The sequence below is a fragment of the Primulina eburnea genome, chromosome 13 (genome assembly GCF_022965805.1).
Source record: "Primulina eburnea isolate SZY01 chromosome 13, ASM2296580v1, whole genome shotgun sequence".
NCBI classification, from domain to species: domain Eukaryota; kingdom Viridiplantae; phylum Streptophyta; class Magnoliopsida; order Lamiales; family Gesneriaceae; genus Primulina; species Primulina eburnea.
Window position 1 is genome coordinate 3,117,285 of NC_133113.1, and position 19,218 is coordinate 3,136,502.

The 19,218-nt window shown below is 35.2% G+C and overlaps 1 long non-coding RNA gene across 1 annotated transcript in view; it reads left to right on the top strand.

Annotated features, from left to right (window-relative positions):
- The first annotated feature begins 888 nt into the window (after positions 1-888).
- Positions 889-19,218, top strand: part of LOC140810815 (uncharacterized) — a 38,445-nt gene continuing 20,115 nt past the window's right edge. Inside the window, exons 1-4 of the long non-coding RNA XR_012113305.1 lie at positions 889-922; positions 9,018-9,086; positions 9,185-9,248; positions 13,072-13,129. This is a non-coding gene — a long non-coding RNA (uncharacterized lncRNA). The remainder of the gene's footprint in view (positions 923-9,017; positions 9,087-9,184; positions 9,249-13,071; positions 13,130-19,218) is intronic.

The following is a 19,218-nucleotide window of genomic DNA, read 5'->3' on the forward strand; positions in this document are numbered from 1 at the left end:
GATTGTTTCTAGAGTTTTGTCATGACAATTTTTAATCTACTTTTGTTTATTCGTAATTGAAAGGCTTCAAGGACTTTTAAATTATCCCACCATTTAACTTTGAATCTTTTTATGAGTACTGGATGTTTTTTTTTATCAGAAATATCTATTTCCATGCGAAAATCCATGGAACATAGAATTTTGTACAAAAAAAGGCTAAGGGTTTTAATTATTTTTCTTCATCTGTAGGTTTATATTGGGCTTTGAATAAATTGAATGAACTTTGGATTGGGCGTTTTAGAATTCATACGATGAACCGAAAAATTCCGATCATGATTTCTACCATAATGGAAATTGTTTGGGATCACATATTTTTGTGTCAAAATAGAAATGCCATATATGTTTATGTTTTTGATTTGGATCAAAAAGTAATTGTACCATGCTTGTTGGTAATCCCAATAATTAAAGGTATTTAAAAAAACATGCGTTTCTTTAAATTTTTATGGAAAGAATAGAGATTTGGTCAAGTCACATCCTCAGTCAGCTGGAGCAATGACTTTGAGAATCTTACAAGTATGATATGTAGGATCTTCATGTTTCTCTTCTAAGAAGAAATTTTTAAATATTACGGATTCCGTGATTTCAAGAATGGTTTGATGGAAATAAGGTATTATTCCCCAAATAATGATATGAGATTAATGCTAATTATTGGACAAAGTCAAAATTGTAAGACAAATATTTAGTAGAAGAAAATAGAGACTTTGATCACTAAAGTGTATACTTTGACTACAAAATTAAAAAAATAGGTAAACCCACCTTCACCACACCATTCTTTCTCCTTCGCGTAAGGAAACCTCATACTTTCTCTCCTTCCATTTTTGAAATATGTTCCTCATTTTATGGGTGATTTTTGTGATAATCTCGCCATGGGCTTCAACATGATGTAAGTATTTCCAACTTTTATTCAAGTTTGAAAATGCGTCGAAATTTAGAATTGATATTTGAGATATTAAGATATTGGAGATGATGTATTTGTGTTATTTTAAATTTAAAAGTGAAGAACCTAAAGGGGGGGTGAATAGGTTCTTTAAGACCCTTTAGCGTTTTTAAAACGAGTTTGCAAAAATTGCAAGCGGAAGACTTGAAGGACAATCACAAATAAATACGATAAATGAATGCGTAAAGTAAGTGCGTAAAATAAATGCGTAATTTAAATGCAATAAAGTAAATGCGTAAAGTAAAGAGGGATAAAGATGTTTATGGAAGTTCGACGAAGAATCGTCTACGTCTCCCCTTCTCGATGAGGATCGAGGTATCACTATAACGACTTGGCTTTAGGAGCTCCAAGCTAGCTTTTACAACCACGCCTCGATGCGTCTACTTGGCCTTGAGGGCTCCAAGGATAGCCACGAACTTTACAACCCACTCGAGAGTATTACTTTCACTCTTTTTCTACAACTCTTTTGATATTACAACTCTTTTAATCAACGCACACAAGAGATAGTAGAAAGCTTTGTAAGAGACAAGAGAGAATGGAGTGGGATGATTGAGAATGCATCCTCAAAGGCCTATTTATACTAGTCTTGGACGCCAAGGTTCGGATCTTCTGTTTATGCTTCGGAACTTCCGATCAATTTGCGTAATTCTGGAATGACTTCGGATCTTCCGTTCTTGACTTCGTAGGTTCCGAACATATGCTTCGGAGCGACCGATCAAACTTCGTTTCTTCCGAACAATTCTTTCAGACAGTGTATGAACAACTTCGGAAGGTCCGAACTCCAGTTCGTACAGTCCGAACATTCCCGCGTTCCAGAGATTTGAAATCTTCAACACTTCGTAGCTTCCGATCATGTCCATCGTAGCGTCCGAAATCTACTCAATCAATCAGTCAGATCAAATTGTCTCCGGATTGAAGTGATTTGATTGCTTGTGTTCGGAACGTCCGATCCAGTCTTCGGAACGTCCGAACTTGCTCCTCGCAGCTTCCGAACAGCTTCTATTTTGCTTCTGATTGGCACAATTTCAGAACGTCCGAACCAAATTTCGGATCTTCCGAACGTAACCTTGTTCTTAATTTCTTGCATGCCTCAATATAAAACATTAGTACATTTTTAAGCCAAGTTTTGGTATCATCAAAACAAAAACTTTGGGATATGTTACAGCATTAAAAACATTAATCTCATCCTCGAGATTTGTATGCGTTTAAGGCGTAACAATCTCCCCCTTTTTGATGATCACAAAACTTGGTTAAAAATTGAGAAACAATAATCAACATAATCTAAATGTTATTAAATAACTCCCCCTTAATCAAATAACAAATCTAAGAGGTTGAATTAAGGCGAATTTATTTAATAACCATTTAATAGCAATTTTAACCAAATAAATTCTCCCCCTTTTTGCGATAATCAAAAAGACATAAGCATAAAGAGAGCAAATAAACAGGTAAAATATCCACTAATAAATACAAGATGAGGAACGGTGATTCCGAAGTAGCCAAGATGAGGAACACCTAAAATTTAAAATATTTAGCACATAAATGAATGTTGAGCCATAATTATGGATAAATACAATTAATTTGTATTATCCGACATTATAATGCTCACATTAATAATACTCCCCCTCAATTTAACAAATATGTACGAGAGTATTTGACTAATGTTTACAACTCAATCATGCCAAGTTCACCACGCAAACGAGTAAAAGTAGATTCATCTAGTGGTTTTGTAAAAATATCAGCAATTTGATTCTTGGTGTCAACATAGTGAAGTTCAACATCATTTTGCTCAATGTGATCACGAATAAAATGATGTCGAATGTCAATATGTTTTGTACGAGAATGTTGAACTGGATTCTTTGTTAGACATATGGTGCTTGTATTATCACAAAAGATTGGAATTTTTGAAAAAGTAACACCATAGTCGAGTAATTGATACTTCATTCAAAGAATTTGTGCACAACAACTACCGACAGCCATATACTCGGTCTCGGTCGTTGAAAGTGCAACACAGTTTTGCTTTTTAGAAAACCATGACACCAAGCAATTTCCCAAAAAGAAACAAGTACCACTAGTGCTCTTTCTATCCACCTTATATCCTCCAAAGTCGGCATCACAGTAAGCTTTTAAATCGAAAAATGAGTTCTTAGAATACCATAATCCGAGATTTGGAGTATTTGAAAGATATTTGAAAATGCGTTTTAAGGCGAATAAGTGTGATTCCTTTGGACATGATTGAAATCGTGCACACAAGCAAACACTAAACATAATGTCAGGTCTACTAGCAGTCGCATAGAGTAGGGAGCCAATCATGCTACGAAATAACTTTTGGTCAACAGGTTTACCTCCCTCATCTTTGTCGAGTCTGACTGTCGTGCTCATAGGTGTGGATGAGGCTTTGGAAGACTCCATCCCAAACTTTTTGAGCATCTCCTTGATGTACTTCCCTTGGTTGACAAAGAAACCATCCTTGCATTGCTTGATTTGGAGACCAAGGAAGTAGTTGAGCTCGCCCATCATGCTCATCTCAAAGTGATCCTGCATAAGCTTAGAAAAATCTCTACACAAGTGTTCATTAGTAGCACCAAAAATAATATCATCTACATATATTTGTACTATCAGCAAATCATTATCTTTAGTCAAGGTAAACAAGGTAATATCAACTTTACCCCTACAAAAACCATTAGACAGCAAGAAAGTAGACAATTTCTCATACCAAGCTCTAGGAGCTTGTTTCAAATCATACAAAGCCTTATCAAGTTTATACACATAATCAGATAAGTGCACATCTTCAAAACCAACAGGTTGCTCAACATACACTTCTTCTTTCAAATCACCATTAAGAAAAAGCACTTTTAACATCCATTTGAAACAATTTAAAGTCTCTAGAGCAAGCAAAAGCAAGTAGCATGCGAATGGATTCTAGTCTAGCAACAGGAGCATACGTCTCATCATAATCAATTCCCTCTTCTTGACTATATCCTTTAGCTACTAGCCTAGCTTTATTTCTAGTGATTGTACCATGCTCATCTAACTTGTTCCTAAATACTCATTTAGTTCCTATGACAGGTCTATCAGTGGGTCTAGGTACAAGATTCCAAACTTTATTCCTTCTAAATTCATTTAGTTCATCTTGCATAGCAATAATCCAAGAATCATCAAGTAAAGCTTCTTCTATGTTCTTAGGCTCTATGTGAGAAAGAAAAGCAAGATAATTGCACATATTAGAAGAGCGAGTAGATACTCCCTTCGATGGGCTACCAATGATGAGGTCCATGGGATGATCCTTGTGCGTAGTCCACTCCTTCGGAAGAGGTGCGTCCTCTTGATCATTAGGAACATCATCTAGGCTTGTGGACTCCAACTCTTCGCCAAGGATATCTATATCATCATCATCAGAAACAACAGGTCTAGGCAAGCAAGGGTTAGTTTCATCAAATATGACATGAATAGATTCTTCAACTAGTAAAATGCGTTTATTAAAGACTCTATATGCTTTGCTAGAAGTAGAGTAACCAAGAAAGATACCTTTGTCCGATTTAGCATCGAACTTACCCAGGTTGTCCTTACCATTGTTGTGGATGAAGCATTTTGATCTAAAAGCGCGAAAGTAAGAAATGTTAGGCTTTCTCCCTCTCCATAGTCCGTATGGAGTTTTCTTGAGAATTGGCCTTATTGATACGCGATTGATGATGTAACAAGCAGAACTCATCGCTTCAGCCCAAAAATATTTTGGTAGAGAATGCTCACATAGCATGGTCCTTGCAATCTCTACTAGGGTCCTATTCTTCCTCTCAACGACACCGTTTTGTTGAGGAGTTCTAGGACAAGAAAAGTTGTGACCAATGCCTTTGTTTTGACAAAAAATTGAAAAATTTTCATTTTGAAATTCCGTTCCGTGGTCACTACGGATTTGTTTGATCAAAAATTTTTTCTCATTTTCAACCTTTTTGACAAAAATTTTGAAATGATCAAAGGCATCACTTTTATGGGCTAAAAACAATGTCCAAGTAAAACGTGAAAAATCATCCACAATGACAAAAGCATAGGATTTACCTCCTAGACTAGTTGTCCTCGAGGGACCACATAAATCTAGGTGAAGTAATTCAAGGGGCATAGAAGTGGATACAAAATTTTTATTTTTGAAAGATTCCTTTGTGTGTTTACCAAGTTGACAAGCATCACAAAAAGAATCTAATTTTAAATTCAGCTTTGGCATTCCGGAAACTAGGTCAAGTTTTAAAAGTTTTTCTATGGTGCTCATCCCAACATGACCAAGTTGTCTATGCCAAAGAATGTTGTCATCAACATTTAATGTTACAAGGCTTTTTATTTTTGAAAAAGATGAAATCTTTAAATCGACCTTGTAAACATTTTCACTTCTATAACCTTTGAAACTAATGGATTTGTCAGTTGTGAGTGATACAGTGCAATCGTGTGATGTGAATTTAACTTCATAACCCCTATCGCACAATTGACTAATGCTTAGGAGGTTATGTTTAAGTCCTTTCACAAGAAGTACATCATCAATAATAGTAGAGTTAGATATACCTATTGAGCCGATGCCTTCTATGATCTCTTTGCTGTTGTCTCCAAAGGTCACCGATCCCTTTTCTTTTGGTCGAATGGATTGTAGCAGCTTCTTTTCTCCCGTCATGTGTCGAGAGCATCCACTGTCAAGATACCAAGTGCTCGATGACTTGTCTCCCCTTTGTCCCTACAAGATTGAGATACAATTTGATAGTTGGTACCCGTTTCTTTGGGTCCTTTGAGGTTAGTAGTAGTTGGGGATTTGGGGATCCATTTCCAATAACTATTCTTATTGTGTTGGTGTCTAAGTTTCTTGCATTTAGGTCTTATGTGGCCTATCTTACAACAGTAAGTGCATGTGGGTGGTGTTCTTAGTTTTGCCTTTGCGATAAGACTAGCGAAGTTGACTGATTTCTTTTCATATCCTAGACCTCCTTTGTCGAAGTTACACCTTTGCATGCTCAAGAGGTTTTCTAGTTTACCGCTACTCACATTGAACTTGTTGAAGGCTTTCTCTAAGTCTCTTAGGTTTGTCTTGAGCCTAGTGTTGTCATGCATCCTAGCTTCTAGTTCAGTTTTAAGTTGCTTATTCTTATTTCTAAGTGACTTAACAATATTGTACATACTAGTGTAAGCGGAGAGTAATTCATCGTAAGAGGGTACCTCGTCGTCATCCGAGTCGGTCAGATGATCTTCCTTCGCCATGAAGCATAGGGTAGACTCCTCTTCGTTGTCGCTGTCGCTCCACGTGGCTAGAAGGGCTTTCTTCTTGTCTTTGCCGGCCTTCTTCTTGGAGGGACACTCGTTTGCATAGTGACCCTTTTGTTGACAGTTGTAGCAGGTCACTTCCTTCTCAATCTTTTTGTCCTTCTTGTTGAAGTTGGAACTCCGCATGAATCTTTTGAACTTTCTAGTGAGGAGTGCCATTTCTTCATCGTCGCTATTTTCAAGTTGACTGGTCAAGGCGATCCCTTTCGCCTTTACTTTGTCGTCATCTTTCTTTGTCTCCTTCCGGGTAGATACTTCAAGTTCATGGGTCTTTAGGGTCCCATGAAGTTGATCAAGGTCGTAGGATGCCGCATCTCCCTTGTTGGATTCAATGATAGCCGTGCGCTTTGCATCCCATTCCGCTGGTAGTGCTCGAAGGGCTCTCCTCCACACTTGTTTAGTTGGGTAGTTCTCACCAAGTTGGGCAAGATCATTGATGATTTGGGTGAGCCGCCAGAACATGGTGTCGATATCCTCCTTGGGTTCCATCTCAAAGGTCTCGTACTTGAGTTGGAGAAGATCTATCTTCGTTTCTTTGACTTGATTGGTTCCCTCGTGGCAAATCTCCAATTTGTCCCAAATCTCTTTGGCGGAGGTGCAAGCCGAGATTCGGTTGTATTCATTCATATCTAGGGAACAATGAAGAATATTCATAGCTTTAGCATTTTGAGAGATAAGTTTCATATCGTCCTTGGTGAGGTCATCCATTCCCTTAGTAATTTCCTTATCATCCACCGTTTTCATGGGGATATAGGGACCTTTCACCGTTATTTTCCAAAGGTCGTAATCGACGGATTGGATGTATAGAGATATTATATTCTTCCAATATCCGTAATTAGTACCATTGAAAAGAGGGGGACGATTTGTGGATTGTCCTTGGGCATACTCGCTTGCTAGATTGGCCATTTTTAAAAGATTTTGAAAAACTTGGCTCTGATACCACTTGAAGAACCTAAAGGGGGGGGGGGTGAATAGGTTCTTTAAGACCCTTTAGCGTTTTTAAAACGAGTTTGCAAAAATTGCAAGCGGAAGACTTGAGGGACAATCACAAATAAATACGATAAATGAATGCGTAAAGTAAGTGCGTAAAATAAATGCGCAATTTAAATGCAATAAAGTAAATGCGTAAAGTAAAGAGGGATAGAGATGTTTATGGAAGTTCGACGAAGAATCGTCTACGTCTCCCCTTCTCGATGAGGATCGAGGTATCACTATAACGACTTGGCTTTAGGAGCTCCAAGCTAGCTTTTACAACCACGCCTCGATGCGTCTACTTGGCCTTGAGGGCTCCAAGGATAGCCACAAACTTTACAACCCACTCGAGAGTATTACTTTCACTCTTTTTCTACAACTCTTTTGATATTACAACTCTTTTAATCAACGCACACAAGAGATAGTAGAAAGCTTTGTAAGAGACAAGAGAGAATGGAGTGTGATGATTGAGAATGCATCCTCAAAGACCTATTTATACTAGTCTTGGACGCCAAGGTTCGGATCTTCTGTTTATGCTTCGGAACTTCCGATCAATTTGCGTAATTCTGGAATGACTTCGGATCTTCCGTTCTTGACTTCGTAGGGTCCGAACATATGCTTCGGAGGGACCGATCAAACTTCGTTTCTTCCGAACAATTCTTTCAGACAGTGTATGAACAACTTCGGAAGGTCCGAACTCCAGTTCGTACCGTCCGAACATTCCCGCGTTCCGGAGATTTGAAATCTTCAACACTTCGTAGCTTCCGATCATGTCCATCGTAGCGTCCGAAATCTACTCAATCAATCAGTCAGATCAAATTGTCTCCGGATTGAAGTGATTTGATTGCTTGTGTTCGGAACGTCCGATCCAGTCTTCGGAACGTCCGAACTTGCTCCTCGCAGCTTCCGAACAGCTTCTATTTTGCTTCTGATTGGCACAATTTCGGAACGTCCGAACCAAATTTCGGATCTTCCGAACGTAACCTTGTTCTTAATTTCCTGCATGCCTCAATATAAAACATTAGTACATTTTTAAGCCAAGTTTTGGTATCATCAAAACAAAAACTTTGGGATATGTTACAGCATTAAAAACATTAATCTCATCCTCGAGATTTGTATGCGTTTAAGGCGTAACAAAAAGGGTTATGAGCATGGTTCTTTGTTTCTGCGCAAAAAACGGCTTTGGTACCTTCTGTTTTTCGTGTATATAGGACTATTGTATTTGGATTTTGGTGTTAGGTTCTTCATCAAACTTGTAGAGCATCGAGTTACTTCGATTTTGTTCTTGAATCACTTAATTCAAGGAAGAAATGAAAGAAATATGCGATTTTTACTAAAACTGGTATGGAATTTTGAGTTAGTGCAGATTTGCGTCCATACCTTCTGTTTATTCAAATTCTAGGATTAATTGGTTAGGATTCTGGATTTTATGTTCAAATAAAAGTTATAAAACATTGCTTGTCTTCGAAATGGTACCAAATTAGCTTGATTCCATTGGGTATTGAGGAAGTTATGCTCAAAATACTAAAATGTGCCATATATGTACTGATGCAGAATTCGCAAGAATTATGTTGTATGTTTCAGGTTATGAACGACTAAGTAAATGACTTTATTTGACAAAACTTTGTGATGAATAATTGTTGGATTTTGAGTTTTCTTGCGTATACAATTTGCAGATCATGATTTGAGGTAGTATTGAGTTAATTATGACTTTTGTACAAAAAACTGCTCTGCTTAGATAAATGATCCAAGTTCTTTACTTATGTATTTTCAGATTCGGTTGAAGTATTGACTTAAGTTGGCTCAAGATTATTTAATTTAAGTTGTTTAGCAGCGAATCGAGGTTTGTTTATTGGTATACCATATTTTTAGTAGGTTTTGTGTCGAAATCTTAGATGGAATAAGAATTTAGTTGATATTATATTTTTGTTGATATTATAGTAGACTTCGGGGATTCAAGACTTCTCAACCACACCTTTCGATCTCTTTTGGTAATATTTGAAAGGTATGTTACGGTCGGTAACATACGAGGTAAAAGTATCATTTTTATTTTAAATTGTAAAATCTATGGCTCGATGAATCTCTTGTGATTTGTTGATGATGATTGTCTTGAGATGAGATTATTATGATATCGAGTTGATGATATTTATTTGCATCATTGCATTGCATCTTGAACCACTTTTCTATTCAGATTTGATATGGCGGAGGTCTCCTTGATTTGTTGGATGTATGTGGCTATAGTTGACTTGGCATAGTGTATGCGGAGGTCGCTGCTATGGCCTGAACACTCTCTATAGGTGCACTATAGTCCTGGTGTCATGCCCCGAGCCAGGGCCCGTGCCTGCGGGACTGCACAATGGGCCCCTATAGCAACTACTTCGTATCCGTCCTCGCTTTACGAAAATGATTAACCCAAGTTGATATTGAAGTCCATTGTAAGCCATTATAAACTCATTTTAAATTTTTCATTTTTTTGATGTGGGACAAGGGTATCACAATCACCCCTCCTTTAGAACGTGACGTCCTCGTCGCGGCCTGACCCCTCGATCCACCAGCACCCAGAATCTAGAGATGGCTCCTACAGGTTCAAGAGGTGGCTCCCGTCATGTAGCACTTTGCCCCGCAGGTTCAAGAGGTGGCTCCCATGCACGTAGCACTTTGCCCCGCATAGCACTTATTTCCCGGTGTTCCATGCCGGTGACCGGCTCTGATACCATTCTGTCACGCCCCGAGCCCGTGCCTGCGTGACTGCACAATGAGCCCCTATAGCAACTACTTCGTATTCGTCCTCGCTTTACGAAAATGATTAACCCAAGTTGATATAGAAGTCCATTGTAAGCCATTATAAACTCATTTTAAATTTTTGATTTTTTCGATGTGGGACAAGGGTATCACACCTGGGATTGTTGAAAATAGCACCCCACCTTGAGCGGATGAGTCGGTGGATGTTGCTGGGGGATTCTTTTCCATTGGGTGCCCTATGACCAAATGATTCAATTGATCTTGAGATTTATTGATAGCCACAGCTTCTGATCATGCATTACATTATATTGCATCTTTTTGAATTTCATATGACCTAATTGTCATTTTAATTCGCATATGTTATTGATTTTATCATATTGGATTTCTACTCACCGGAATATCGGCTACCTCTTGTTTTCATGAGCTTCAGGCACGAAGTTGTGAATTAGAGTGGGATTCTCGGTTCTTAGGAGCTATTTGATAATATTTTCATTATTTTGGCTGAATAGTTTATTTTGGCATGTTAATACTTATATTGCAGAAATCCCAGGATCTGTAAATTATTATGTCGATGTTTATGTCAGTCTATAACCCACAAATTATGTATTTTACTCAATCGTTTGTTTTGTTAGAACTTTCTTTGCTTCTTTTGCCTTTTGTTTGGGACATGTTTATATATTTTTGGATGCTCCTATTTCAGGGGAGATGGTTCCCGTTTTATTTTATAAAAGTTGAAAAAAATATTTCCCTCATTTATAATTATTAGAATTAGATGTCGGACCCGGGGTCCCACATCGTTGGCATTTAAAAGGAGATGGTTTATTAGGATTATATCGAATTGCTGACATAAAATTCTTATGTTTTGTTCTTTTCATTTCCCATTTGAAATGTTTTTGTAATTTTAGATCTTGACATATTTTGAAACATTCTTGTCGAGTTAGACTAATTAATTGACCATAAGTAAATTCATTATAAGGAATTATTTGCTTTCCACGTGATTTTCTAATTTTATTTCTAACTTTTTCTCCTTAAAAGAGTTGGTAATCCTACTAGGAAATTTTCTTTCCAAAATGGTTGGTTAGAGTCTTCCTTAAGCATGGCTCTCGTTAGAAAAGTTTTTTTATACCATTGAAAATCACTTAATTTTTTTACATTTAAGATTTGATTGTAAATCAATATTTTTATCTTTTAAATGTGAAGGATAATCTATAAAGTGTAAATATATTGTTAGAACTAAAGTAGCTACAACATCTTGTTGGAGATTTTCATTTTCATCTAAAATTGATATCCCATCTTTTTATGATGAATATCGGTATGGTTGACCCGTCTCACAGATAAAGATTCGTGAGACAGTCTCTGTAGGACCGAGCGCTTGCCGCTTTACCAAAAGCTATAGCTAGTAGTAATTGTGCAACTCAAATCTTTTAAACCACACAGCAGCTCAACCACCACGGTTCGATCGCTCTACCATTCAGGGATAATTATTGCACCCAACAATCTCCCTCCCAATAATTGCACTCCTTGTAATCAATGAGATTCGAATCCGTGACCTTGGCTCTGATACCAATCGTAAGACCGAGCGCTTGCCGCTTTACCAAAAGCTATAGCTAGTAGTAATGGTGCAACTCAAATATTTTAAACCGCACAACAGCTCAAGCACCACGGTTCGATCGCTTTACCAAGCAGAGATAATTATTGCACCCAACAGTCTCACAAGAGATCTACTCTTTCTCCGATGCGGAACGTTTTTGTTGAGTTCTAAGTTTCGCTTAAGTAGATTTTTTAGAGCACTGCTCTCACTAATAGTGATACCACAATTGAATTGGATTAAATCAATATATCCTATTAATGTTCTATAAATCTAATAAAGAACAAGATTTTATATTTTAATGATTACATTTTGTATTAAAAATAATTGTATCAAATTTGATGACATGGAATTTTTGTATTCTTTGATCAGCAACTTGAACATTCGAGAACATTCGACTTGATTATAAAGTTTTTACAATATAGAATATATATATATATATATATATATGTTTTTTTTAAAGAAAATATATATATAAAAAAAACATATATATATATATATATATACATAAAAAAACATATATATATATATATACATACACATATATATATGTTTTTTAAATAAACTTGTGTTAATGTCGCTCCTTATTATATAATAAAAAATAAAGTATATATCATTGTGCAAATCATAACTATTTAGATTTAATTGATCGGTATTTTAAAGGTTTAAATACCAATCAATTAATATCATACGCAAATAATTAATTTATTTTATATCCATTATCATAATAATTGAATATTTTTTATTTTGGTAAAATAAATGTTTTCCAGCAGCTGGTCCAATTTTGGGTTCTGTTTCATTAAATTTTCACTATTTAGTTTCAGTGCATTAATTTTTAATTTTCGACTATTTTTAATGTTCACAAAATACATGACTATAAATTTAAGTAGCAGTCAATGTGGACTTTTTTGTTTTGTTGTAGAAATGTATGAATTATTATTCTATGTTTTTAAGAATTCATAATATGAAAATTTATACATTTATTCTTAAACTTATAATATTTATATAATATTTATTTATTATTTAGATAGTATTAAAATTCAGAAACTTTTTTTTTCTCACTTGAGCTTTGGGTGATCACTCATCACCATAAAATCAGACAATGCTTAATATTTGGACTCGAATCATCGCCACGTTTCTTGCATTTTGATAATTTATATTAAAGTATAGTCCATACTGAACCAAATAATAAAAAATAGATCGAGTCTATGTTACACCGATAATGTTACTCTAGTTAAATTTTAATACCAGATGATTGATCTTAGCTCTTTTTCTAGAGTCGAAGTTAAATCTTCTAAATGATACATAAATTTTCAACTTCAATAAAGCGAACCTGATCTAAATTAAAAACAAAAAAGAACTATCCCACCTGTTGTCACTATTAGAACATTTCTTCTTCTTGAGAATCCTTCTGAATTCATTCCTTTTCTTTTGTATTTAAATTGAAATATGTTGCAGTAAATCTTACTGTGTTGAATTCATGTTTGAATAAAAACAGACTAAACGAAACAACACTAGCATGCACTCAGAGCTCGGGAACTTTTCAGCCCGATTCGGTAAGTTCGCACTCCCTAATACATGTTATTAACTACCAGCTTGATGTTCTGTGATTTCATAAAACATTTGTGTGCAGATTATACTTCCTAAACTTGATAACTCTTATTAGTTCTGGTCTATGTCAGCAACTATTGTCTTTCGCTATTCTATGTAGCTGTGTATGCACATGATTATCGGAACGTAGCACTTAGCCAATACTACATGCATACTCAATTCTTGTGAGTTGGGAGAGCAGAACAACGATTGTCCTTTCTGTCCTATTTGATGACATACATGGTATGAACATCGAACCGAACCTTAAGATTCAGAGTATTTTATCATGTATGATAACTTATACCTCTGTATTTTGATATAGTGGTTGAGAATCGGCCTAACAACTTTTATCTGTTTAAGAGAAGAGTTACAATTTAGGTGTCTAATCAGAGTTCTCTATTTCGAATCTGGAGACTTTAAGATCCCAACCAAGCAAAGAAAAGTTGAACTAACATACAAATTTTCCTACCAACCAAGCCAAAATGGTTTCCACTTCTCCACATCCCACTTCTATATAGACTCTTGATACCTAGTAATCCATAACATAGTTCATATCTAAAGCACACCAAGCAATATTAAGTCATTTGTCTCTGTATCAAACTATGGCTTCTAGCAACCACACTTCTGTGTTCCTTTTCTTGCTTATAGCTATGTCATCAATAATGAGCAAAAGCATGCAAGCCGACGCACGCCAACTCCTCGAAGCAACACTGCCCGAATTTCCTAAGCCAGAGTTTCCTTTGCCTCAAATCCCAACCTTACCTAAACCAGAGCTGCCCGCTCTGCCAAAACTGGAGTTTCCCTCACTGCCCAAGCCCGAGCTTCCAACGGTCCCCAAACCGGAGCTGCCGACTTTGACAAAACCTGAGCTTCCCACACTGCCCAAGCCTGAGCTCCCATCGGTTCCCAAGCCGGAGCAGCCCACACTGCCAAAACCTGAGCTGCCAGCACTGCCCAAGCCTGAGCTCCCAACGGTTCCCAAGCCGGAGCAGCCCACACTGCCAAAACCTGAGCTGCCAGCACTGCCCAAGCCTGAGCTCCCAACAGTTCCCAAGCCGGAGCTGCCAACTTTACCAAAACCCGAACTCCCGTCTGTACCCGAACTACCTAAGCTCCCAGAACTACCTAAACCTACATCGCCAGAAATCCCAAAAGCGCCATAAGCTAATGGACTGGACCTAGCAAGCCATTAGTTTTCAATTTCAAATTTCAGTCAGTGTGATTGATCCATGTTGTTTTCTTGACTTTTCATTTTTATCATTCGTTGGTATTGTTTATAGTGTTGTTTTGTTAGGGAGATTAACACTCTACCTGCATACTCTGCTGTATTGTTGCACATTTCAAATTTCTTTGCATTTTGCTTCTTGTATTTCTTCCTATGTTCACATGCTCGCATTGTCCCATATTCTCACCAATGCTATTAATTTACAAGATCAAGATACATGAAGCCACATGAATCAGGTTTCAAATTCGCAACTTTGTTTCCTTTAAGGAACAACCTATGTGCATTTAATTAGGAGAGGCTACCAGGGGCTATTATTGCAAAATTATATAAAATTTACATAAATTTTTTTTTAAAAAAATTTGGGCCACCCGGGCTAAAGCCCGGGTACAGGAGCCTTTGGCTCCGCCCCTGGCTACAACAACTCTAAAACATCCATCCAAAAAGGGCCAATATAAACAACAGCGTATAATTTAGCTTTGTATAATTTTTCAAAATTTCAAGTCTCGGATCTTAAGTATTCCTTGTTGAAATTCCGAGTTTGTTGGATCATGAAGCAGAAACTTTTGATGTGAGTTAATTCAAAAGTGAAGGTTAAGTTTGGAGTGAGTCTCATGTGAGACCGTCTCACGGATCTTAATCTGTGGACTGTCAACCCTACCCATATTAACAATAAAAAGTAATATTCTTAGCATAAAAAATAATACTTTTTCATGGATGACCCAATAAGAGATTCGTCTCACAAATACGACTCGTGAGACCGTTTCACGCAAGTTTTTGCCTAAGTTTTACTTCTTCCTACCACATTTCTGGAGTTAATAACTTGTGATGTTACCTACCTAAAAATTCTCAACTTTGAAAACGGGATAAAATGAACCTGCGACCTTCGGTGATTAATCATTTTTTTGTAAAGATTCATTTACTTCCTTAGATTTAGAAGAAAATTTTCAAATCTGAATCATAAGACTCAGAATCAATTAAGAAATCAATTAAGAGATTAAAAATTTTATTTAATATTTCTTCATTTAATTCCAATTCATTTAATTTGTTTAATCTACAATAATTAACTGTATGTCTTTGTTTATGACATTTATAACATTCGATATCTTCAAAGAATCTTATAAAATTCTTATTTTGATTTTTCTTATTGTATTTTAAATTTTTTGTAAATAATTTTTTATAAGGTTCGTTACGGTTTCCTAAGCATTTAGAAGGAGATGGTTTATTTGGATTTATATCAACTTGTCGACAAAAAGTTCCTAATTCTTGTTATGTTATTCTCATTTCCCATTTAAAAGTTTTTTGTAATTTTAGATCTTGACATATTTTTAACCTTCTTTTCGAGTTAGACTAACTAATTGACCATAAGTAAATTCATGGTAAGGAATTATCTGTTTTCCGCAGATTCTTTAATTTTATTTCTAACCTTTTCTCCTAAAAGAGTTGGTAATCCTACTAGGAATTTCCGTTGAAAATCACTTAATTTTTTACATTTAATTCAGTATTTTTATCTTTTAAATGTGAAGGATCATCTATAAAGTATAAAGAAATTGTTAGGATTAAAGTAGCTACAACATCTTATTGGAGATTTTCATCTTCATCTAAAATTGGTATCCTATCTTCATCAGATTTTATTAAATTTAGAGTATCTTCTCGTTGTTGATTTATAAGATAATAGTCCCACCAACCCTTAATTTGACCAAAAAAACCAGCTATAAGGAGTTTGGCTATGGTTCTATCTTGTGTATTTGTTTGTGTTTTATAGACATTTGTTGCCACAGTCATTTGTTGTAAAACACTAAGAATATTGTTAAGAAATGAAATTTCAGGAATTTTGGTGTATGACAAATTAGAAATCAACCGCGGTTGGAAATTCTCAACCGCCGATTTTCAACCGCCTATTCTTTAGATTTCAGCCGATTCATTTAAGAGACTTACTTATTGCTAAACGACATTATCTGACCGGTTGTATGCATTCAAAACCTTGAAGTCAACAATCTCACATCGATTCCAAGGAAGATGTGCATTTATCTCTCCTTCCCAGAAAGGAAGTTCAGAGACAGTTTTCATGATCTGATGATATATGCACAGTCGCCTAAAGAAGAAAACCTCAAGTAAAGAGCCTCAAATTTATGATAAGCAAAAGGAAGATTAAATGCGGACATTTATTGCTCATAAATATGAAAGCGACTTATCTGTTTCAGGAGCTCAGGTTTACGTTAACAGTACTTTCTGACCGTTAGATCTTTTAGCTATATCATCTGGGAGGAATGCAAGTTATTCACAAGCAAGCTACACAACTCTAACATCGATTGAAAAAGTTTCTCAGCTTGCCTTCACAGAGATCTTTGAGCGCTTTCACAGTCTACATTTTCCATTATCGCTCTTTTGCACGCAGCTCCACAGACACATATTTGATCATTTAAGGATCTTTTCGTGCTACCAAAACAATCTACTGTTCTATCAATAACCTGTGGTTATTTGATTAAAGTTTGGAAGTCTGGTGAACTAAGGGTTCTTAAAAATCCAGAAGTGTAAAGTGATCACTAGGAGTTCCAAAACAGGGAATGGAATAAGTCCTGATTGGATTGGGCTGTTACAAACGATTTGTAAAGTCAAAGTCTTTTAGTGGAATCCTTCCTACCAAAGGAAGAAGGGGTGACGTAGGAGTATTCAATCTCCGAACATCCATAAAAATACTGTGTCTCTTATCTTGTGCAAACTGCTATCTGTTATTCATATCCTTGTTGTTTAGATTGTCAAATCTTTAAGAAATATCTATCAAAAGGAAGTAAACCGTCTTCCGCACACTTTAGTGGTTCACCTCTTTCGACCGTTTGAGAAAGGAGTTTTTCGAACCGCCTAAAAACGGTTGAAAATACATTTTAAATAAGAAAATGTGAAAGAGTTCATTCACCTCCCCCCTCTTAACTCTTTCTCGATCCTAACAAATATTATGTTTAGTCATTCCATCTATGTTCCAATAATAAACGGAAGATGCATTGAAACGAGATTGTGTTAATGGTTTTATCATTCCTTAATATGGAACAAGAATAATTTGTAACTTTTGTGAAGACTGAGGACTAAAGTTTCACTAATATCTGAATCATTATTTAAGGCATTTATTCTAAGACTAGAGGTTGATATTTCAGGAACACTTTGATCTATGGGTTGATTTGAATTGCTGGTTGTTGTTACCATTTTACTTAATTTATCTTGTGCTATTTTTATAAATTCAGAATTATTCTCTTTAATATTTAGAACACTAATTGGGTTTTTGAGTTTACTATCTGTATCCGAGGATTCTATATTATTTGTGGGTTGTTTTTGTATTTGTTTCTCTATCCTATCTAATTATTTTCCTATGGTATTTAGATTCGTATTTAAGAAATTATTTTGTGTTATAATATTTTTTATATAAATTTTATCATTATCTCCTGGATTTTTTTTATAGGAATTACTTATATTGTTGATTTTGTACTTGTAATTTAATTCTTTGTAAAAGAGGATGATTAGATTGAATTTTTCCAGAATTATTAATGGTTTCCTATTCTGGAGTTTATTTCTTATTCTAATAGGATTTACAAAGTTTGAAAATGAATATTCTAAGAATTTTGAGAGGTATATATTTCAAATCAATCGAAGAATAAAATGTGAATTTTATATTTATTTATAAAATCAAAGAATTTTTCTTTAATATCTTTTCTGGTATCTATAATTTTTTCAAAAAATCATAATTATTTTTATTTATTATGCATAGCATAAAAATTATTATGTAGGAACTTTTTAGCTACTGGAATTCTTTTCTATAACGTCAAGTTCATTAATTATATTTTTTTTATTGAAGAAAATGTTGGACTAGTTGGATCTTGTTCGGATTCAAATGGTTGTTCTGGAATATTTAATTGTCTTCCTATCTAATTGTTGGTATATATAGGTCCAGGTATTTTCTAAGGTACAATCTACATTTTTTATTACAGAATTAGGTATATTTGAAGTATATTATCTAGGTTGGTTTCAAAGGAGAGTTTATTTGTGATACTCTTCCTAGATCTATTGTATCTAAAGTAGAAAAATCATCAGATCTACTATTATAACTACTTGTTCTATCAAAAGAAAGTTTAACTCTTACATCTAAATATTGGATTTTTTTTTTAATTGGGTGTTGGCTTCTTTTTGATCTATTAATTCTGGTTTGACAATACCTTCTAAAATCCATTCTTTTGGAAGTGTTATATCTTTCCATTGAATTGGTTTAGGAATCACTGTATTAGATTTTCTCAAGTCTATTTGTAATAAAAGAGTTTATCTTTTTTACTATGAAATTTTACTTTTGTAGCAAAAGCAGAAATCATGGCTTTATAATGTATTTTAAAGATTAAGGCTACTGGAATTGAATCTTGAAGCATATTATAATTACGAGTTTTTATTTGTAGGACTAAAGATTTTAAAATACTTTTATCATTTAGAAAGATTGAAAATTTTGGATAACAATCAAAAAGAAAGTGGTTCCCTATATATAGACTTGTTTCTACAGAACTTAACAAAGAGTCTTCAAAGTTTGTGAATCTAGCATATCTTAATATAGCAAGGATATAGATATTTAATCCTTCTTTTGTGAAAGGTTTTATTCTTACCTGGATTAATCCAATATGAAGGTATTTATAATTCTTATCTCAAAGGATTTACAAATTCTTCAAGAATATAAGGCTTGAAGGTTAAGAACACTATGAGTGTTAGTGGAGAAAGTAGGAAAAACAAGAAAGAGAAGAGAGAAAGTGAAGGAATAAAATTTTGAATTAAAACTTACTTTCCCTTAGAGGGTTTGTCTTC